The following is a 23,678-nucleotide window of genomic DNA, read 5'->3' as shown; positions in this document are numbered from 1 at the left end:
TGCCCCTAAAATCCAGGTGTGCCCCCGACGCCCTCTTCTATTTGACACAATTATCCGCTCCCATGGCTATACACAAAACAATCCCCGAATGCATACTGTCCTTCCACGCTTTTTGCCTGACTCCAAATCCAAGTGCCACTGGACATCCCACCGATAATCTCAAGCTCCACTCTTTCTCTCAGACCGAAGGGCCTTGGAATCCACTCAGTGCCACAAGCACCAGACCCGTGGTCATTCCCACCATTTTATCTCACAAACTCTAGACTTAACCACCTACACTCTAGCCTCCATGCTGTCAGTCAGAAGAACATTCCCGAAACTACAAGTCCAATAGCATTGCTCTAACACTTAAGACTTTGCAGTGGCCTCCCACCACAGTGCACCCTATCCTCCTGCCACAAGATGGCTTCAAAGTCCGTGAATGCGCCATTTTGTCTCATGCAGTCTATCTAGTGAGCTTCTTTGAATCTTTTCGCATCCAGCTCAAGCTCTGCCCCCATAGTGGTCTCTTCCCCAGTGAGGAGGCTTGACCAGTTCCCTTCTTGGCACCACAATTCTTCGTACCTACCTTTACCATGACTCCGCCAATCACAGCTATTTGTTTATACGCCTCTCCTACTTTACTGTAAGTGGTTTGGTACAGGAAATGTTTTACTCATATTTATTTAAATCTCAATGCCTCATATCACACTTTGCACATAATAGAGGCTCCTTAAACATTTAATGGGTGTGTAAATAAATATTTACTGTTATGGGTTAGGATTGTGTCTCTTCACCCCCAAATTCATATGCTGAAGTCATTCGAAACCCCCAGGACCTCAGAAGGTGACCTTGTTTGGAAATAGGATCATTGGAAATGTAATAGGATCCGGTCATGCAGAGTAGTGTGGACCCCTAATCCAATATGACTGGTGCCCCTATAAAGAGGAAATGTGACACGGGGCACCTGGGTGGCTCAGTTGGTTAAGCGTCTAACTCTTGATTTTGGCTCAAGTCATGATCTCATGGTTTGTGGCTCTAAGCCCCGTGTCGGGCTCCGCACTGACAGCAAGGTTGGGATTCTCTCTCTCCCTCTCTCTCTGCCCCTCCCCATCTCATACTCTCTCTCTCTCAAAATAAATGAATAAACTTAAAAAAAAAAAAAAGAGGAGGGGCGTCTGGGTGGCTCAGTCAGCTGAGCATCCGGCTTCGGTTCAGGTCATGATCTTGCAGTTCGTGGGTTTGAACCCCACCTCAGGCTCTGTGCTGACAGCTCAGAGCCTGGAGCCTGCTTCCGATTCTGTGTCTCCCTCTCTCTCTGCTCCCCCCCTCCTCAAAAATAAATAAACATTAAAAAAAACTTTTTTAATTTAAAAAAGAGGAAATGCAGACCCAGACACACATACACAGAACACCACGTAAGGTGAGGGCAGAGACCAGGGTGATGCAGCCCCGGGCGAGGGAACGTCAAGGATGGCCATCAAACCACCAGAAGCTGGGGGAGAGGCCTGGAGCACATTCTCCCTCATGGCCCTCGGAACCAACCCTCCTCGCCTTGATCTGGGACTGCGGACCTCCAAAGGGTGGCAGCCAACTTCTCTCGTGGAAGCCCCTCGGTCTGTGGTGCCTTGTTCCGGCGGCCCTAGACGCTTCCGCGTTTACTGAGGAATAAATGATAACTGTGACTCAGAGCAGCCACCACCTGCGAGCACAGTGGTGTGAGACAGAATTCCGCCCACGGCCCACGCGCTCTGTCAGCGAGGGCTTCCTCCTCTCTCTGGGAAGACTTTGAAAGGGAAAGTGGTTTTTTCCACACAACTCTTCCCCACTAGATTTTTCTTTCTGTTAGGAGAAAACTCGACAGGGAGGGACAGTTCTCCAAGGCAAAGGGTCACACTGAAGACTCGAGAACAGCTCGGGGGCGATTCCCATTCAGCTGTGTCCTGCCTTTCCTGTATTTCTGCCTCGTCTTCCCTCCCTGGACGGCCTTCCCTCCTCGGGCCACCTCTAGGCACTCACGGCTTTTCCGTGCACCGACGGAAACCACATTCCCTGAGATGGAAAAGGAAAATGCTAACAGGTGACCATCATCTCTCGTCAAATGCCAGTCACCCCCTCGTGTGTCACTTGAAAACCCAGCACCGACGCCAGGGATCAGTGGGAGAAGCCAGAAAAGTGTGAGAAGGACATTTCACTGGCTAAGTCACCCATGCCCAAGTGGCCCTGACTGAGTCACTGCCATACGCGTGTCAGGGAGCGGGGCCAAGATTGGGAATGTGGCCCAAGATTAACAGAACCAAGACCCAGATGCCCAGGAAATCCCCGCTCCGACACCTGGCTTTCTTGTGGGATCTGGGATCTGCTTCCAGGCTCACTCACATTCCCTCCCCTCCAAATCTAGCTGAACGCACACAGCTTTCGCTAAAGATAACTCTGGCAGGAAAACCACAGATTTTAATGTAAAATGAATCACAGTGAAAATATGACATTTTTTTTAAAGTTCATTAAAATCGTTAAACATTGGTGGGCTTGTTAGAGAGTCGTCCTGTTCCACTTTTAACAACACCTCCTCACTTTGCCACTCTATCTGGCTCTGAGTGCTGGTTGTTACACAACAGGCGGGACCACTTTCCTATGAAAACCCAAACTGGCAATGTGCCCCCAAGAATTTTATTGAGAATATATACTCTATTTTAATAACAGAAAGAAACACAACGTATCAGTTGGAGAAACAAGAACTCAAATTTCGACTAAAATAAGTGAGGTATAAGCACCGGTTTCAAATCCTGCTCGTGTTCATTTTAAACCAGTATTTCCATTGTTACAAGCACATATACTCCTGATAGCAATGGAACTGTATACAGACTTAAGAGGAAAACAATAAGCCATCATCCGGACCATAAAGCAATAAAGGAATTAAGTTTGATCAAGATCATCCCAAATCCCAACCACTCAGAAATAAAGAAAATTGACTAAGAAGTCAAAGGAGAAATTAATTGTGTAAAAACAGATTACTTATAAAACAAAACAAATGAGACCACCACAGAGCATTCCTAAGGATGTGTTCAAAGTTGCTTTCAGAGGCAAATGCATAGCCTTGAGTATTTTCATTATACAAGAAAAGAGGGGAGCCTGGGTGGCTCAGTCAGTTGAGCATACAACTCTTGATTTCAGTTCAGGTCATGATCTCTCAGTTTGTGGGATGGAGCCCCACATAAGGCTCTGTGCTGACAGCATGTAGCCTGCTTGGGATTCTCTCTCACCTCTCTCTCTCTCTCTCTGCCCCTGCCTTGCTCACACCCTCTTGTGTGCTCTCTTTCTCTCTCAATAAATAAATAAACAAGCAAAAAATAAACAAACTTTTTTTAAAAAGAAAAGAAAGAAATTTTTAAAAACTAAGCTCTCTCAACTAATTTAGAAAACAAACAAAAAATTACAGAAAAGAGCAGGAATAATAAAACCAAAAAGCAGGACTGGACTAATTCAAACATTAAAATAAAATATTACTGGGGCACCAAGGTGGCTCAGCCGGTCAAGCATCCAACTTCGGCTCAGGTTATGATCTCACAGCTCCAGAGTTCAAGCCCCACATCGGGCTCTGTGCTGAAAGCTCAGAGCCTGGAGCCTGCTTCTGATTCTGTCTCCGTCTCTCTCTGCCGCTCCCCAACTCTCTCTCTCTCTCTCTCAAATATAAATAAACATTAAAGAAAAAAAAATTTTTTTAATAATGCAATTCATAGAAATTGGTGAAAAGGCCACATTCTCCCAGATTGGAAGAGTCGCCGACACGGCTGTGGATGAGCTGGCGAGGGGGTGGCTGGCGTGCAGTGATCTGACAAGAGTCAAGTGTCCTCCAGAACATACATCCCTATAGCACAATTCTGAGATCTGTGTTACAAGAAGCCTCCCGCTAAAATGTAGAGAACCTATCTCATTAGATCTGCCCGCACAGGGTGGGACACTGAAATGGCAAGAGTGACACAATGTCTGGGATTAGACTAATGAAGAACAAAGAACAGAATCTAGGAAACAAGAGTCAGAAGACGGAAATTGGGAGCGGAGAGGGATCAAGTGGATACACAGGAGGAAAACCACGTTAATGTGCCAACAGTGGCTGACACAGACACGTCCTGCACACGGGCAACCATGCCAAGTGCTTCTCATGTGATTGCTTGCAACTCCTTCCCACGCATGTTCACGGTGGGCGCCAAAGTTCTTTTTGAGGAGAACCCCGAGAGTGAAGTCACCAGCCCGGGTCCTGGCATGAGTTAAAGGACAAAGTCAGCATCGACAGCCAAGCTAAGGTGCCCCGGGGCCCACAGTCCTGCACCCACTGCTTACTCCCCCACTTGGTGTCACAGAGAAGTATCCCAGGGACCAAGGAAGCCCAAAGAAGGGAGGGCCATCATCAGTGCCAATCCCATAGAGGGCTGCAGGGAGCTAGAAGCTCTTGGACTTCCACAACGCTGCTTCCGTGGAGTAACCGTGGCTAAAATCAAACAGCGGACGACACAATCCTTTAGGAAGAAAAGGAAGGTGATGGGGAAGTGGACTTAAACAAAACAGCCCAGCCAAGGAAACAACAGCTAAAAAGACAAGGGTCCAAAACACGGGCCGTGGAAAGGGGTGGGAAGGAATGGAGCCTCGCGGTTCAGCCAGAGACTAGGACAAGTAGGACAGTGATAAATGATGGCTGATGGCAGAAATGAAATTAATGCTGCCAACATCCTTCCCAGAAGTAAAGTTGATGCCGGTAAGAGAGTCTTACCTGTTAACAAGTAGGGGACTCACTGACAACGACAATAACACTGATTTCAAAAATGGGCAACAGACGTGAATAGACAGTTTTCCACAGGAGAAATTCAGACGGACAACAGACTGATGAAAAGATGCTCAACATCACTCATCATCAGGGAAATGCAAATCAAAACCACCATGAGATGCCACTTCGTACCCGCGAGGGGGGCTCTTATAAAAATAAATTTTAAAAAATTAACAAGTGTTGACAGCTCAGAGCCTGGAGGCTGCTTCGGATTCTGTGTCTCGCTCTTGCTCTCTGCCCCTCCCCCGCCTCAAAAATAAACATTAAAAAAAATTAACAAGTGTTGGCAAGTGTGTGGAGAAATTGGAGCCCACCTTTGCGCAAGGCTGGCGGGAATGTACAATGGTGCCGCATTCTACGATACAGAGCATGGCAATTCCTCAAAGAAGGAAACAGAATTACATATGACCCAGTAACTCCGCTTCTGAGGATCTACCCAAAAAGCAACCCACACGTCCATTGACAGATGACTGGATAAACAAAATATGGTTTATCCACACCGTGGAATAGTGTTGAGGCTTAAGAAGGAAGGACATTCTGGGGGCACCTGGGTAGCTCAGTCGGTTCAGCACCCGACTTCAGCCCAGGTCATGATCTCCTGGCTCACGAGTTCGAGCTCCACGTCAGGCTCTGTGCTGACAGCTCGGAGCCTGGAGCCTGCTTCAGATCCTGTGTCTCCCTCTCTCTCTGCCCCTCCCCGGCTTGTGCTCTCTCTCTCTCTCTCAAAAATAAATAAAAACATTAAAAAAATGTTTTTAAAAAGGAAAAACATTCTGACACCTGCTACAACAGGGATGGATCTCGCAGACATAATGCCGAGTGAGATCAACTAGTCATAAAAGACCAGATACTGTCTGACTCCATTTATATGAGGTTCCCTAGAGCAGTCAGATGAAAAGTCCGCCAGTAGTACAGTGGTCGCCAGGGGCTGGGGGCTGTGGGGAGAAGTGACTGATAATGGGCACGGGGTTTCCTATGGGGTGATGCAAGTGTTCTGCAACTAGACAGCAGGGATGGGAGCACAACATCGTGAATGTACTGAATTTCATGGAATTGTGGCTAATGTGGCCAACATAATTTTTACCATATCTTTTTTTTTACCATAATTTTTTACGTATCTTTTACCACAATGATAAAAAAATTGAAAGTTCACTAAATTGTAAGCTTTATGGATAAAACTTATATCGATACTGCACCCTAGTAACAGTGTTAATAAAACAAGACAAGGGAAGAAAAAAATCAAGGGTTGAAGGGAAGCCGAGATCAGAGCTAGAAGGGATGTAGAGGCTTTTCTATCGCTATAGGACAGGTTTTCCCAAACTGCGCCCACCACACACCCAGAGGACCTGCCGTGTGTCTGGGGGGATGCATCGGGGTGGCAGACAGGTAGACTGCAAGTTGGGGAACCACTGGATTCAACAGAATTAGACGAGCTTCTTCACTGCAGGACTTTGGGGAAACTTTACAAAGTTAACGTTCAGAGTAAATCTCAAAAAAGAAAATTCCTAGGCAGGGCTGCCCAAACTTTTTGGCCCTAGACCAGTTTGTGAAGAACACATCCCACGGACTAATGAAGAAAGAAAACAGACGCAGAAAAAGATTGACGAGTGGGGTTTGAGCTGGGTCAACAGCACAGGTGAGGTGGGTCGGCAGGTAAGAGCCACGGGATCTACGAATCTGAGTCACCAAGAACCAACCACATGAAAAGTGCCTTTCTAACCTCATCATGCGGCTTCTCTAACCATTTAAACCTCCCACACAGTGCCTGGCATGATCAACTTTCATTAGCCTGGAAAAGCTACTCCACGTTTCATCTAATGGAATAACTTCTGCAAACCACTTTCCACGCGGCGGGCCACAGGATGCTGCAGATGACTCAAGACAGAGCTTCAACAAGACAAGTGTTAACAGCCTGTGTTACAAGTCAGCAAAACTTGTAAAGGGAAAGTGGAACACGTGCCTGTCAGTCAATATTAGACACAGCGCTACCACCTAAGTCCCAAATGGGAAGCATAAGTCTGTCAGAGAGCCCGGGTGGCTCAGTCAGTTAAGTGTCCGACTCTTGATTTCGGCTCAGATCACGATCTCACGGTCTGTGAGATCGAGCCCCCACTCGGGCTCTTTGCTGACAGTGTGGAGCCTGCGTGGGATTCTCTCTCTCTCTGCCCCTCCCCAACTCACACACTCACACACATCTCTCTCTCAAAAATAAAACATTTTTTTAAAAAAAGAAAGCATAAATCTATCAAAGGATAACAGAAACAGTTCCTTTATGTTGCATGTAGTTCAGTTATCTTTCATACAAATTATTTCCTCTCATGGGACAGTCAGCTGGTAAACTAATTCTTAGAACAGAAGCAAAACCAAGATTCACAGGAGAGTTAGAATGAGAAGAAAAAACTACAGTCCTAGAATGATGAATCTTGCACATTTTGGGGATGGTCACGTGATTAGTTAATAACTAGCAGAGGGGGTATCTGGACACTCTGTCCTTGAGAAAGCCATATTAGGGTATCAAAAAAATCCAGTTTGGCTACTTCTGGGTCCTCCAGGAAACTCTTGAGTGTGAGCTAAGAAGCATTGGTGACAGGTTGTATCTATGGCAGGTTGACCACCATCTTTCCATCTATACCCCTACCTTAGTAAGGCCAGCCCTCTACCATTGATTTTGCCTCCTTCAAATTTCTCAGTTTCTTAATCCATGTCCAATTAGATAGACACCTGTTTCCTTCCAAAGATGTCAAACACCTGGGCATTGTGCCAGGCTTCATACGAAACTGGGGCACTGAATACCCACTCTGACCTACTGCTCATGGGTTGAGTAATAGTACCAACTCTTACTGCTTAAATGTGTAATAGGGTATTGAGACATTTGCTTCTCTACTTTGTCCACAATGACATAAAACCGTAAGTTCAAATTGGCCAAAAGTAGACAAGCAACAGTCAAATGACAGTATGACTGTGGGCGTGGTCCCTGAAAGCGGTGGCCAGGGAAAAACAGTGAAAATGCCTGAATTTTACCTGTGGGAAAAATTCACTGGGGAAGTGTACCTAGGGGAAAGGTGAGGAACTGACATTCACAAAAGTCTTATTTTTATTGGTCTCCCTTCCCGAGCTTGAGAAAAATGAACAGGGGTGGTAAGTAGGAAGCCTCAGGGAAATAGCCCTCTGGAGTAAAATGGGATCAAAAACCTACCCCTGCCTTCCACTTTCCACAGTGAGGAAAAGCCCAACTGAAAGGAGAATTATTACCACCCCCCAAAATAACTGCCTCCAACACAGCCAGGACTTACCAGAAAGACAAAGGAGATGTAGCAGACAGGTTACGAGGGTCAGCTTAATCTTGTAAGCATTCCTGAAAAAAAGAATAAAGGGAATAGATGAGAAGATATATCAGCTGAGAATTTTCCAGAATGGAACATGGGAGTTCTCAAATCAAAATTGCAGCCTAAGTGCCCAGCACAATGATTAAAAGTAAATCCACACCTCAAATTATCCTAGCGAAACTAACAAACATCGAGGGCAAGGAGAAAGTCTCAAAGGCTACCAGAGAGACAGGAATATTATCCACAAAAGCCTGAAAAAGAGATGGACAGAAATTTCCCATAACTGATAATGTAAGTCAGACGATAATGCAGTGTTACCTTCAAAACACCAGAGGGAAAAAACTGCCAATCTAGAGTTTTGTACCCAGTTAAAATAACATACAAGAGTAAAGCCACATTTTCAAACACACAAATAGGAACTTTAACACCATGGAGCCTCACTAAAAGAATTATTAATGGATGCACTTTAAAAAGATCGTCAAACCCAGGCCTCCGTCAAGGAATACAGGACACAACAATGAGCATAGAAATTGACCAAATATGTGGTTAAATTTAATTAATTTATGTCCCTAAGAATAACTCATTTTTTATGTTTAATTTTTTTAATGTTTATTTATTTATTTTGAGAGAGAGCACGTGCAAGGCGGGGAGAGGCAAAGAGAGAGGGAGACACAGAATCCAAAGCAGGTTCCAGGCTCTGAGCTATCAGCACCAAGCCCCATGAAGGGCTCGAACCCACAAACCACAAGTTCATGATCTGAGCTGAAGTCAGATGCCTAACTGACTGAGCCACAGGAGCCCCTAATTTTTCATGTTTAAAAAAAACTTAAAACGAGTGGCGCCTGGGTAGCTCAGTCAGCTAAGCATCCAACTTCAGTTCAGGTCATGATCTCATGGTTCATAGGTTCGAGGCCCACATAGGGCTCTATCCTGACAGCTCAGAGCCTGGAGCCTACTTCAGATTCTGTGTCTCCCTCTCTCTGCCCCTCCCCCACTCTCTCTCTCTCTCAAAAATAAACATTAAAAAAATTTTTTTAATAATGGAAATACAGTTTGTAGATTGAAAATCAGCAAGGGGGGGCGCCTGGGTGGCGCAGTCGGTTAAGCGTCCGACTTCAGCCAGGTCACGATCTCGCGGTCCGTGAGTTCGAGCCCCGCGTCAGGCTCTGGGCTGATGGCTCAGAGCCTGGAGCCTGTTTCCGCTTCTGTGCCTCCCTCTCTCTCTGCCCCTCCCCCGTTCATGCTCTGTCTCTCTCTGTCCCAAAAATAAATAAAAAACGTTGAAAAAAAAAAATTTAAAAAAAAAAAAAAAAAAAAGAAAATCAGCAAGGGGAGAAAATGGGAACACAGAAAACTTTACTAATTCAACAGGAAACAAAAAATAAAGAGAACTAAACAAAAAAACCTAGTAAAGAGAAAACACAGGAGACAATAAAATTAAGTCCAAGTACTTCAGAAACCACACTTATTATAAATAAATTAAACTCACTTATTTAAGAACAATTTATCAGATTGGCAAAAAAAAATATCCATCTATATGCAGATTCAAAAAATACACCCAAAATAAAGATACAAAGACAGGTGGGGAAGACACCAGCAAGAATTGGGGTCAAGGAGATCCCTAGAGCAGCTCTGTGACACAGAAGAGAATTCAAGCCAGAAGGATCAATACAACACAGCACTTCACCATATAATTTGTAATATGGATCCTTGATAAACCTGTACACTTTTTACAACTTGGCCTCAAAATATACAACAGAAAAACTGCCAGTACCATAGGATAAATTGTATTTTTACACATCGTCTCAGAAAACAACACAAGCAAACCAAATAATAATGATCTGATGGGGGCACCTGCGTGGCTCAGTCAGTTAAGCATCAGACTTCAGCTCAGGTCATGATCTCACGGTCTGTGAGTTCGAGCCCCGCATCGGGCTCTGTGCTGACAGCTCAGAGCCTGGAGCCTGTTTCAGATTCTGTGTCTCCCTCTCTCTCTGACCCTCCCTCGTTCATGCTGTCTCTCCCTGTCTCAAAAATAAATAAATGTGAAAAAAAATTAACCAAAAATATAATGATCTGATGAAGAAAACTAACAAATTCCATTCTATCCATAGGGAAATAGAGAATAAATCTAACAGATTCTGTTGAATGTTTTACGTATTTGATATTTTGGTTATCTGTGTCTTCCTAGCACACGGGAGGGTTTCACTTCCCAAACTATTTTTTAATATTTTTTATTGTTTATTTATTTTGAAAGAGACAGAGCATGAGTGAGAGCGGGACAGAGAGACAGAATCCCAAGCAGGCTCAGTGGTGTCAGCACAGAGCCTGGCATGGGGCTCAATCTCATAAGCAGTGAGATCATGACCTGAACTTAAACCAAGAGTTGGACGTGGAACCCCGTGAGCCACCCAGGTACGCCCCTCACTTCCTAAACTTTTGAAGTTAGACAGAGCCAGCTGGGTTTTTCCGGCCAGTGAAATCAGAGCTGAAGTGGTGAGAGATTTCACTGCACGTGCTCGATTTTCTAGCTCTCTCTTCTCTGCTTTTGCAAGTACCTCTTGATAGACACATGCCATCAGATCCAAATGGCAGAAAATCCAAATGGCAAATCACTGTATGAAGGGCAGCTGCCTCGAAAAGTAGCTTGGATCAGCAACAGACTTTACTTCTGTGAAAAGAAACGTACAGCATTAAGATATGAGATTTGGGGGCTGTTTGTTACTATGGCGTAACCTGGTCTATTGGGTCTGATACAATATTGTCTGCAAATAAGAATAGCTTAGTTTCTTTTCTGGTCTTTGCATTGGCTAGAGCCTCAAGTACAATGTTTAATAAAAGCAGTGATAATGACATCCTTGTCTTGCTCTTGACTTTAGTGGGAATTCTTTTAAGTTTCACCATTAATATGATGTTTATGTTAGGCATTTGAGAAATGCCTTTGGCAAATTAAAAAAGTTCCCTTCTTGGGGCACCTGGGTGGCTCAGTCGGTTGGATGTCCGTACAACTTTGGCTTGGGTCATGATCTCTCAGTTGGTGGGTTTGAGCCCCGCATCGGGCTCTGTGCTGACAGCTCAGAGCCTGGAGCCTGCTTCAGATTCTGTGTCTCCCTCTCTCTCTGCCCCTCCCCCACTCACATTCTGCCTCTGTCTCTCAAAAATCAACATTAAAAGAAATTTTAACATTCCCTTCTTTATTATGAATTAGTGCAGAGTTTTATTGATTCATTTATTTTTGGTTACATCTTTTGAGGTAATCATGCATTTCTTCCCTCCTTTAATTTATTGATATAGTATATTAATAAAAACCGGATATATTATTTAGGAACATTTCACTTGTGTTTAGAAGAGATACTGGGTTTTTTTAGAAGAGAACCTATTAATTCTTTTTTTTACCATCTCTTTCTGAAGTGGAGAACTTTTCTGTTTTCTAAAATAGCTTGCACAATAGAGTAGTTTTTTGCTGTGCCTTTAAAATTTAGTGTTCACCCCTAAATCTTTGGGGGGTTGTTGTCTTTTTAGGATGGGAGCAGGCAGAATTCTGATTACAAATTCAGTATCTTTAGTTGTTATTTTTTACTCAGGTTCTATTTCTTCTTCAGTGAACTTTGTTATTTGTGATTTTTTACAAAATGATCTTATCTAAACTTTGAAATGTATTGGCATAAAGTTGTCCATAATATTCTGATTTAAAAAGGTTGTTTCTCTGTGCTTGTGGATATTCTTTATTTTTAATCTGGTTTCTGTTCCTTTTCTCTTTTTTTTTCAATCTTGCTAGGCTTTATGTTGTTGGTTTATCTTTTCTTTTTTTTTTTTTTAATGTTTACTCATTTTTGAGACAGAGAGAGACAGAGCATGAACAGGGGAGGGTCAGAGAGAGAGGGAGACACAGAATCAGAAGCAGGCTCCAGGCTCTGAGCTGTCAACACAGAGCCCGACGCGGGGCTTGAACTCTCGGACCGTGAAATCAGGACCTGAGCCAAAATCCAACGCCCAACAAACTGAGCCACCCAGGCTCCCCTGTTGTTGGTTTTTCTTTTTTTTTTTTTTTTAATGTTTATTTATTTTTGAGACAGAGGGAGACAGAGCATGAGTGGGGGAGGGGCAGAGACAGAGAGGGAGACACAGAATCTGAAACAGGCTCCAGGCTTGAGCCATCAGCACAGAGACCAATGCGGGTATCGAACCCACAAACCGTGAGATCATGACCTGAGCCGAAGTCAGACGCTCAACCGACTGAGCCACCCAGGCACCCCTGTTGTTGGTTTTTCTTTTTTTTTTTTTTTTAATTTTTTTTTCAACGTTTTTTATTTATTTTTGAGACAGAGAGAGACAGAGCATGAACGGGGGAGGGGCAGAGAGAGAGGGAGACACAGAATCGGAAACAGGCTCCAGGCTCCCAGCCATCAGCCCAGAGCCTGACGCGGGGCTCGAACTCACGGACCGCGAGATCGTGACCTGGCTGAAGTCGGACGCTTAACCGACTGCGCCACCCAGGCGCCCCTGTTGTTGGTTTTTCTAACAAACATTTTTTGAGTCTGTAGCTACCGCTGTTTGTTTTATTCTCTATTTCATTCACTGCTACTCATATCCTCATTTTCCCCCTTCTCTTGCCTTTGGAATGTTAACTGCCTTTTTTCCAGCCTCTTGAATTAAATGCTTAATATATTTCAAATCCTAACTCATCTGTATGTTTGAAATACTTCATACTCTGGGGAAAAAATTTACCAAGGGCAAGCTACATTCTGAATTCGGAGGCAGTTTGAACCCCAAGCGTACCCTGAAAACAACTTGTGATACAATTACAGGACACATAAATAGAGACTAAACCCACCAATCATAATTAGCCATACCTCCTCCTTCAGATCCTCAGGCAACAGAAAGGCAGAGAAAACATGATATCCAGAACACAGATTAAATAAAGGTCCAAGACAAACACGGTTCTCCCATTAGGAGAGATGCAATCCAAGATCATTCACTCAAATTATATCTGAAGGTCTAGCTGAATCTGCCCTTCTCAAATACACTTGACATCAAGAGAGATAGCAGCTAAGCATAAAACTATAGACAAGGGACAGCAAAGGGAAGGGAATGTGCAAAAGACAAATGAAGAAACCAGTCTGGACGAAAATACGTCCCGGAAGTGGGTTACGAGTTTCCACATAGGTCCCCGTGATACTCTGTGAACACAAGGCAAGTATCCCCGGATGGATGGAAACTTCTCCAACCCTGGCTCCACGTCTAGCCTTGAGGTTGATTTGCAATATTTCATGAGAAAGCGGGATGATTACTACTGTAAACAATGATTTTAAAAGCTGTCGGTGTAACACCACGCACTTTAAGCTTTAAAAAGATTGGGGTGCCTGGGTGGCGCAGTCGGTTGAGCGTCCGACTTCAGCCAGGTCACGATCTCGCGGTCCGTGAGTTCGAGTCCCCCGTCAGGCTCTGGGCTGATGGACGGCTGGGAGCCTGGAGCCTGTTTCCGATTCTGTGTCTCCCTCTCTCTCTGCCCCTCCCCCGTTCATGCTCTGTCTCTCTCTGTCCCAAAAATAAATAAAAAACGTTGGAAAAAAAATTAAAAAAAAAAAAAAAAAAAGATCGACCACACTCCAAGCTCGGAAAAAAAAAAAAGCATTTACAACAAATGATTTGCGGCTACAAGACGTTAACAACAGGAAACCAGCAAAGCAAGATGACAATGAGAAAGCATGGGATTACAAGGAGACACTGCAGAGCTCAGGAAACATATGGAGACAAACCACCACTACAGACCAAAAAATATGAGACAGATAGCAAGAAACAGAGCAGACAGTTGTAAGCTTACACAGTAAGGTCCAAGAACGGCTTCAGATAGTCAAGAGGGTCAGAGGTTCAATAAACGGGTCAGGCACCAAAAGTGAGACAACAAATTAAATACTGTGCCCCTGACATTAGTAATTCTATTACAGCAATTCCACTGTTGTACAAAATTGCTTGGGCACTTTCTTTTTTTTTTTTTTTTTTTTTTTTAGCAATTACCTTTAAAACCAGGGTGCGTTTATTGTTTTAATTCAACAAAAGAAAACTAGTTTTGTTGCCCTATCTTCATGCCTCATTCTGGACCTGAAACAATCTTTCAAAAAAAAAATTTTTTTAACATTTATTTATTTTTGAGAGACAGAGAGTGAGCGAGCACGAGCAGGGGAGGGGAGAGAGAGGGAGACACAGAATCTGAAGCAGGCTACAGGCTCTGAGCTATCAGCAAAGAGCCCGACACAGGGCTCGAACCCATGAACCATGAGATCATGACCTTAGCTGAAGTCAGACGCCCCTTTAAATATTTTTTAATGGGGGTGCCTGGGTGGCTCAGTCAGTTAAGCATCTGACTTTGGCTCAGGTCATGATCTCATGGTTCATGGGTTCAAACCCCATATTGGTCTCTGTGCTGACAGCTCAGAACCTGGAGCCTGCTTCAGATCTGTGTCTCCCTCTCTCTCTGCCCCTCCCCCACTCATGCTGTGTTCTCTCTCTCTCTCTCTCTCAAAAATAAATAAACACTAAAAAATTTTTAATATTTTTTAATATTTATTTATTGGGGGGGTGGGGGCAGAGAAAGAGAGGGAGACACAGAATCCACCGAAGCAGGCTCCAGGTTCTGAGGTGTCAGCACGGAGCCTGACGCAGGGCTCGAACTCACAGACTGCGAGATCATGATCAAATGCTTAACCGACTGAGCCACTCAGGCACCCCCAGGAATTCTTAATAGGAAACTTATACTTACATCATAATTGCTTATTGTTTTTTTTTTAATTTTTAAATATTTATTTTTGAAGGAGAAAGACAGAGCATGAGTGGGGAAGCAGGGGGCAGAGAGAGAGGGAGACACAGAATCGGAAGCAGGCCCCAGGCTCTGAGCTATCAGCACAGAGCCCGATGCAGGGCTTGAACTCGCGGACTGCAAGATCATGCTGCAAGCTGAAGTCCAACGCCTAACTGACTGAGCCACCCAGGGGCCCCTGGACCCGAAGCAATCTTTAAAAAAAATTTTTTTATGTTTTGCTTTATTTTTGAGGGGGCAAGGGGCAGAGAGAGAGACACATAATCCGAAGCAGGCTCCAGGCTCTGAGCTGTCAGCACAGAGCCCAACGCGGGGCTCGAACTCACAAACACCGTGATCGTGACAGGAGTTGAAGTCAGAGGCTCAACAGACTGAGCCACCCAGGCGCCCCTGGACCCGAAAAAATCTTACGTGGCATAGTAAAACCACGGTAAAGTGCTTGGCAGAAAACGACCAAATTATAATAATAATGGCTCTAACTTATGTAGCTCTTGTTCATATCCTGGCACTGTTCTGAAGCTTTATTCATATGGAACCATTTAATCCTCCTAACTGCCCCCCAACTATGAAATGAGCCCTCTTCTCTTGGATTTCAATGGAGGAAACTGAGGCACAAAGAAACTAAGTAACATACCCAAGGTCACACAAGTGCCTGGCAGAGCTGGGCTGTGAAATCAGGCATCTGGATCCAGAGCCCAAGCCCTTCCTCTCCCCATGCGTGCTTGCCGAATGAGTAAATGGATGATTAGCTACTTTACGTACCCAACTTGGTCCCAAATGACTTCAGGTTAAAAAAAAAAAAAAAAAAATCCTGGTTGATGTTTTCAAACAAGTCTCATTACCCAACAGCCAAATCTCCTAATTCTGGGTTTCAAGTAAAGGCCACATGGAAGATAAGTCATCTTAGCCACCCCCTCTTCAGGCACAGGCTCAGATACCTCTGCTCCCTTGCAGGCAAAAGGAAACGTCTCATTGAAATCCACGGGAGAGCAGCCACAAAGCCTGAAGGAACCCCCGTCCTCAGGCTAGGGGCAAAGGAGAAGAGCCTGGAATTAGGCCGCTGGGAGGAGCCCTTACCCACTCAAGGGGCCTCCCTGGGGACAAAGAAGGGAAGCAGAGGCATGTCATCATGGGGGACAGAGGGAGGAAGGTGGGGAGAGTACCACAGGAGGTCCCAAGCCTGGGGTCTCCCAAGGGGACCAATGAAAGAGAGGAGCAGAAATAAGGCTCCTGGGAGGAGCCCCTGGCTGAATGTTGACAGTTATGCTCAGATAGATAGAGATGTGGTAGTTCAAAGTCGGTCAAGCTCATCCTCTCCAGCATCCCAGTCATCTGGAGAAAGAGGCTGACAAGGACCAAGCAGCGTTTTATGGTCACTGGAACCGGGATTCAGGATCAGGATCTAGTCCTGGCAGAAGACTAAGTCGAAATTTGGTCTGAAGCTCAGTCAAATGGACAAGCATCCTGGGGAGACAAAGAGTTCCCCTGGGACACCAGCGCCTGGCTCAGGGCCCAAGGCCAACTCCAGGCTCAGGAAGGCAGTGATGAGGCCCCCCGAAACCCTTCCAGGATTGATCCAAACTGGCCGGGGTCTCACTGCCAGTCCAGCAGGACTGAGGAAGAAGGGCTGCCCACTGGTGTCCCCTGATGAACAATGAGACTGGCACCTGTTCGAGGAGGAGTGGTCAGATATATAGACGCTCATAAAATCAGACATCAACAGTGGTCCTTGTTTATTCAAAGTACCTACTTAGGAATCCTACAAAAGAGGGGCACCTGGGTGGCTCAGTCGGTGAGGCATCCAACTTCGGTTCAGGTCATGATCTCATGGTACACGAGTTCAAGCCCCGCAGCAGGCTTTATGCTGACAGCTCAGAGCCTGGAGCCTGCTTCGGATTCTGTGTCTCCCTCTCTCTCTGCCCTTCCCCTGCTCAAGCTCTCTCTCTCTCTCAAAAATAAACATTAGGGGCGCCTGGGTGGCTCAGTCGGTTAAGCGTCCGACTTCAGCTCAGGTCACGATCTCACGGTCCGTGAGTTCGAGCCCCGCGTCGGGCTCTGGGCTGATGGCTCGGAGCCTGGAGCCTGTTTCCGATTCTGTGTCTCCCTCTCTCTCTGCCCCTCCCCCGTTCATGCTCTCTCTCTGTCCCAAAAATAAATAAAAAACGTTGAAAAAAAAATTAAAAAAAAAAATGAACTGACTTGGAAAGGAAAAATTGAAAGGAGACAGAAAACAGGTCTCAATAGATAAGCAGCCATTCCTTAAAGAAAAGATAGATGTCCGTATTTTTTTCTACCACGCTGTACGTTACATCCCCAGGACTATTTATCTTGTAACTGAAAATTTGTACCTTTTCATGCCCTTCACCCATTTTCCCCCACCCACCCGCATACCACCTCTGGCAACCACCAATATGTTCTCTGCATCTACAAGTTCAGTTTGGGGTTTGTTTGGTCTTTTTTTAGATTCTGCATCTACGTGAGAGCATTTGTGTTTCTCTGATTTATTCCACTAAAAGGAAGATATGAAAAGCCGTCTTTGAAACAATTTGTGTATTACAGGCACCTGTTTAAGAAGAAACGCGATTAAAGAGGTGTGCCTACAAGACTATATAACTTAACTAAAATGTTTTATTACGTGTGAGGATGAGTAGAATCAGTATGTATTTACCCACAAATGTGACCCTAGGAATTTCCATCTATAAAATACCCTAAGGCCCTCCCACCCCCAGGATTCATGGGAATATGATGTCTCCCCTGATGTCTTCATTAAATTTGCTTCCTGCATCTCAGGAAGCAAGGGCAGAAACAGCAAATGAAGGAGGCGTGGACGGGGGCGGTGATGTTAACATTTACAACAGGCAAATACCTAAGAGGGACTTTTAGAAGCTTCTCATGGTAACATAAAGGAAGGGTGACAAGTAAGTTCACGACATCTGGTTACTGCAGAGCAAACTCAGAGTTTTCTATTGGAAGCTGTATTTATCCCCAACAAGTCAGAGATCTAAACAGAAATAAAATTAAAAAAAAAAAAAAAGTGAAGCCAGAATAGGATAAAAAAAAGTCAGGTGCAGGGTAAACTGCACACATTTAACACACACACACACGTGCACACGCACAAACGTGACTGGTAGAGACATTATGAGAAACACTGATTATAAAATCATAAGGCAGCTCACCGCACTTAGGAATGACCTAAAGAGATGTCCTTCTCATCCTGTCCACAAAGCCAAACCCCCTCCTGTGGCTCCTTCATGAAGCCTCTGAAACCTCCTGCCCGTCAGTCCTCCACAAACCCCACTGCAAGGAGCCACCCCTCCCCCCACCTCCTCCAGCGCGCCAGGGGGTCGGGTTTGTTTGTTTCTCAGGTTGGGTTATTCATTTCAACCTAGGATGTTTCCATCCCAAGTTAATTTTCCCCATCCTATGTTTGCACTGTGCCCACCTCTAACACCACTTCCTCAAGTGTGTGGTGTGAGCAGAGATAATACTTTGTACATGGATATAGTGTTATCAGTAGCAGAGTTAATAATAATGGCCCAATTAGAAACTGGGCAAGGGACCTGAACAGACATTTTTCCAACGACATCCAAATGGCCAACAGGTACATGGCAAGATGCTCAACATCACTCGTCATCAGGCAATGCGAATTGAAACCACAATAACCTGCTGTGTGTCAGGATGCCTATTATCAACAAGACAAGAGATAACAGATGCTGTCCAGAACGTGGAGAGAAGGAAACCCTGGAGTACTGTCGGTAGGAATGCAAACTGGCACGGCTACTCTAGAAAATACAGACGTTCCTCAAGAAAGTAAAAATGGTGGGGCGCCTGGGTGGCGCAGTCGGTTAAGCGTCCGACTTCAGCCAGGTCACGATCTCGCGGTCTGTGAGTTCGAGCCCCGCGTCAGGCTCTGGGCTGATGGCTCGGAGCCTGGAGCCTGTTTCCGATTCTGTGTCTCCCTCTCTCTCTGCCCCTCCCCCGTTCATGCTCTGTCTCTCTCTGTCCCAAAAGTAAATTAAAAAAAAAAAAGTTGAAAAAGAAAGTAAAAATGGAGCATATGATCCAGCAATCTCACTTCTTAGCACATAATCCAAAGGAAACCAAAACATTATCTCAGAGAGGTATCCGCACTCCCATCCACACTTCAGCAGTACTCACAATATCCAAGGTACAGAAACAACCAGTGTCTGTGGACAGATAAAACAGACACAGAAAATGTGATGTATGCGTACAACTGAACGGTGTTCAATCTTTAAAAAGAAGAAAATCCTGCCGACTGGACAACACGAATGCACTTGGATGGCACGGTGCTAAGCAGGAAGAAGAGAAAGAAAGAAAGAAAAGCCGAATAAAGACAAATACTGCAGGAGGAATTAAAAATAAAATAAAATGGGACACCTGGGTGGCTGAGTAGGTTAAGCTTCCCACTTCAGCTCAGGTCATGATCTCACAGTTGGTGGCTTCAAGCCCCACGTGGGGCTCTGCGCTGACAGCTCGGAGCCTGGAGCCTGCTTCGGATTCTAGGTCTCCCTCTCTCTCTCTGCCCCCTCCCCCTCGTGCTCTATCTCTCAAAAATGAATACACATTAAAAAAGATAAAAATAAAAAAGCGGAACTCACAAGAAGAGAATAGAAAAGTGGTTGCCAGGGGCTGACGCTGGGAAAACAGGTAACCGGTTGGAGGATGTATGTAATATTATGAGCATAACTGCTAACACTGTGTCGTGTAGTTTAAATGTGATGAGAGTAGAACTTAAATGTTCTCACCAAAAAAAAAAAAAAAAAAAGGCAAGGTGAATTTTTTTAAAAATACACTGTTAGACCAAGTTTTTATTTATTTTTTTAAAAATTCACCTTGCTTCACTGTTAGACCAAGTTTTATGAAATCTGATGTGTAACCATTTTCTTTTCCTTAATTTAAAAAGAAAACAGGACAAGCCTGCAGAACCCGCGCTCCTCTAAGCGCTGGGCAGTCAAAAGCGCCCGGGCGCGCCCGCGTCAACCCCGCGTCCTCCGCTCCCAGCCCCCGCTGCCCCCGCAGGTCCCGCGTCCCCGGAGCCTCCTGCACCCCGGAGCCCCGCTCTCCCACTTCCAGGTCCCCGGCTCCGGCACCTCCCGCAACCCCCTCCCGCGTCCCTCGCGACCCCCTCACGCCCGCACCTCCGCGTCCCCCTGCGCCCGCGCCCCCCCCCACCCCTGCACCTCCCACGTTCCCTGCGCCCCCTGCGCCGGCGCCCCCCCCGCACCTCCCGCGCCCACGCTCCCCGCACCCCAGCACCTCCCGCGTCCCCTGCGCCCGCGCCCCATCCCCGCGCCCCTGCACCCGCGCTCCCCTCACCCCCGCCCCTCCCGCGTCCCCTGCGTCCGCGCCCCCTCCCCCGCCTCACCGGGCGCCCCGCACTCCCCCGAGGCCCGGCTGCAGCCGCGGCGAGCTCAGAGCCGCATTGCGGCCGGCACAGCCAGGGGCGCGCGGCCAGTCTTCGCAGGCACCGGGTCCAGGCCGAGGGCGGCTTTCCCCTCCGCGCGGCATTTAGGAGGTGGGAGGAGCGGCGCGGCGAGGCGCCCGGGAAATCTGATAGGTGAGGCGGCGGGCGGGCGGGCGGGGACGCGGGGGCGGGGAGGGGCGGGGGGTGGGGGCGCCCCGGATCTCCGCCCCCCTTCCCCTCGCGCCCGGCGCGGGGCGGGGGGGGGGGCGGGGGGCGGCGGCGGCGGGACCACCCGGCGGAGCGCCGGCGGAGGGGGCGGGGGCCGCGTGCGGCGTTCCGCCTCCGTAGCCCCGAGGGGAAGAGCATCCTTCGCGGGGCGGCAGACTTTCGGGAGGGTGGAATTTGCTCACATCCCCTTAGGCCGATTCTTTGCGTTTACCCTCCTGGCCTCCCGGGGGACCGTCCCAAAGTGAACTCGGAGAACACTCTGTACCGGGCAGGCAGTGCGGCCCTGTGCTTCTCAAACCCGAGTTGCCTCCAGAAAGGATACCCTCCCCTCCCCCCCCCCTTACAGGCTATTTTTGTCGCCAACGGTTTGATTAGCAGCAAGAAGAGAGGTCTGCTAACGGAATGGGGAGTTTGGGGGGCTGTGTAAGCCTTAGGACAGCCAAATGAAGTAGGTACTATTCCCATTCCCCATTTCACGGAGGAGGCAACTGAGGCCCAGAGCAGGTAAGGACTAGAGGAAGGTGAGCAGACGAATAGTGACATATAGATGTGGTGTCATGGGGACCCCCGCCTAACCTAACATGTATTTTTTTTTTAAGAGTTGGAGACACATCACCGATCATCTAATTCCATGGCTGTCGCCTCTGGCTGCAGAGTAACATCCCCTGAAATCCCAGAGCCCAGGCCCTACCCAGACCAAATTAATCCAGCATCTTTCCCTTAATCTCGTATCTGCAGTGCCTCCCGAGGATGCCAGGCCTGATTCCCCCACCCCAAGACTAGTATGCTTCTTCTTGCACAAAGATGAAGTAAACTGATGTGGAGGAGAGGGGTGGACAAGACCCCAAAATAATTTAGGGAGCTGGAGTGCCAAAGCCTTTCTGAAAGGTTGGGCATCCGTCCAGAGTTTGCAAGCAGAGGCCCCCCCAGGAGGGAGCCGGGAGCCTCAGCGGGGTGGAGGGAGGGCAGCCTGCGAAGAGGCTGATGAGTAAGAACATAGTAGCAATGTAGCACAAAGACCAGCCTGGATGATTAAACTCCCTCGTGCTTCTGGGCGGTTCCCGGCTTTTAGACAGCAGTTTCCTGGGGTAACCAAATGGCCTGGTGCACTCAAAGCTGAGCGCTAGTAGCCGGTGCAACCAGGCAGGATGCAGCCCAGGGAGCCATCAGGTGGGACCGACCCAGAGGGTGAAGGAGATGAAGCCCGTCCTCACACACTCCCCTGCCCTTTCCCTGAGTCCCCTCCCACATCCTTAGCTCGCCAGGCGCAGCCGACTGGCTTCTGGCATCCTGGGGGACTGGGTCCCAGGGCAGCTGGCCTGGGGAGGACCGGACACTGTTCCAGCACCAGGTGAGGAGAGCGTCTTCCCGGCAGAGGAAGGGCCCTCAGACAGGCATTCGCCTGCCCAGTGGCTCAGTATTACCATGTGGAAATGGGCAAATAGAACAGGGCAGACCAGGGGCGCCTGGGTGGCTTGGTTGGTTAAGCGTCCGACTTCGGCTCAGGTCACGATCTCACGGTCCGTGAGTTCGAGCCCCGCGTCGGGCTCTGTGCTGACAGCTCAGAGCCTGGAGCCTGTTTCAGATTCTGTGTCTCCTTCTCTCTGTGACCCTCCCCTGTTCATGCTCTGGCTCTGTCTCAAAAATAATTTAAAAAAAAAATTAAAAAAAAAAAAAAAAAAAAGAACAGGGCAGACCAGGTAGGGAGGTGCACACCAATGGCACACCCTTGGACACGTCAGGAAAATGAAAGCACCGTCCCAGGGGCGGGAGCCCGTAGTTAAGACTCTGACCTTAACTGCAAGACCTTAGCAAAGACCTTGCTCTGTCCCTTTCACCACGGGGTGGGTCTCAGCTGTGAGCCATGCAAGCTTCCTCGCTGGATGCTCTTCCCTACCCCCACCCCACACCCGCTCCAGAGCAGGGACCCCGTGACTGCCGGCCCAACGTCCAGCCTTACAGGCTGCTGAGACCCACAACAGGAATTTGCACCATCAGTGCAGACATCGGGGGTCAGAGGTTGTTGTGGAGACTGTTCTGCATGTTGTAGGGTATTTAGCAGGATCCCTGGCCTCTGTCCACTAGATGGCAGCAGCATACACATGCTCACACACAGTTGTCTTCAGACCTTGCCCCTTGTCCTCGAGGGAGAAATACTGCCCCGAGTTGGGAACAGTTGCTCTAATAGGAAGGAAAGGGACCAAGTGCTCCACAGATCACTATAGAATACAGTTATTTTTTTTAATGTTTATTTATTTTTGAGAGAGAGCGAGCAGGTGAGGGGCAGAGAGACAGGAAGACACAGAATCCGAAGCAGGCTCCAGGCTCCGAGCCGTCAGCACGGAGCCTGACAACATGGGGCTCAGACCCACAAACTGTGAGATCATGAACTAAGCCGAAGTCGGACGCCTAACTGACTGAGCCACCCAGGCGCCCCCAGCACACATATATCTTAGTGATGCCCACACAAAAGGGCCAATTTGCAGATTGGAACCATTGTGCTACATAATGGGGCCCCTGGCCAAAGTCCCATTCCTCCGGTCACACCAGCCTTCTCGTGCTCCTTGAACAGGCTGAGCTCATCCCCAGTGTAGATCTGTTCACCTCCTCTTCCCTCTGTCTGGAATGTTCCTCGCCCAGATATTCACGGGGCTGTCCCTGGCTTCATTCATCTCTCTGCTCCAATGCCAGGTCCCAGGCAGGCCCTCCCTGAGCACCCAGGCACCCACACCGTCCTGTTCTGTCCTTCCATGTCCTGTTAACCCCGCTCCGTCCTGCCTCGCTGCCTGACATCATAGACCATTTGTTTCATTCTGTGTGCTCTGCCTCCCCTTCCAGAATAGGACTTTAAGGCAGACCACCGCATCCCCAGCAGAGGGCCCGGCACCCAGTGGACGCTTGAACAATACTTGCTGAATGAGTAAGTGGGAAGATGGACAGAAGCGTGTGCAGTGGCTGGAAAGAGTGGAGAAAGCAGAGAGGTCAAATGCCCGTGGGTTGGGTCTTGGGAGTTGTGAGAGGCAGAGAGCGATCCTTCCCCTCCTTATGTAGGCCAGTGGCGACCGGTGCGGGGAGGACAGT

General features: G+C 47.4%; 1 protein-coding gene across 3 annotated transcripts in view; it reads right to left on the bottom strand.

Annotated features, from left to right (window-relative positions):
- B3GALT5 (beta-1,3-galactosyltransferase 5) overlaps positions 1–20,496 on the bottom strand; it is a 37,188-nt gene extending 16,692 nt beyond the window's left edge. For all 3 annotated transcript variants that reach the window (XM_058732046.1, XM_058732045.1, XM_058732047.1), the window contains exons 1-2: positions 20,331–20,496; positions 8,095–8,156 (exon numbers count right to left, since the gene is read on the bottom strand). The gene's annotated coding sequence lies outside the window, so the exon portion shown is untranslated. The remainder of the gene's footprint in view (positions 1–8,094; positions 8,157–20,330) is intronic.
- Between the last annotated feature and the right edge of the window lie 3,182 nt (positions 20,497–23,678).

This window comes from Neofelis nebulosa, chromosome 5 (assembly GCF_028018385.1).
Source record: "Neofelis nebulosa isolate mNeoNeb1 chromosome 5, mNeoNeb1.pri, whole genome shotgun sequence".
Taxonomy (NCBI): domain Eukaryota; kingdom Metazoa; phylum Chordata; class Mammalia; order Carnivora; family Felidae; genus Neofelis; species Neofelis nebulosa.
The sequence above is the reverse complement of the archived record's forward strand: the minus strand, read 5'-3'. Positions and strand labels throughout refer to the sequence as shown.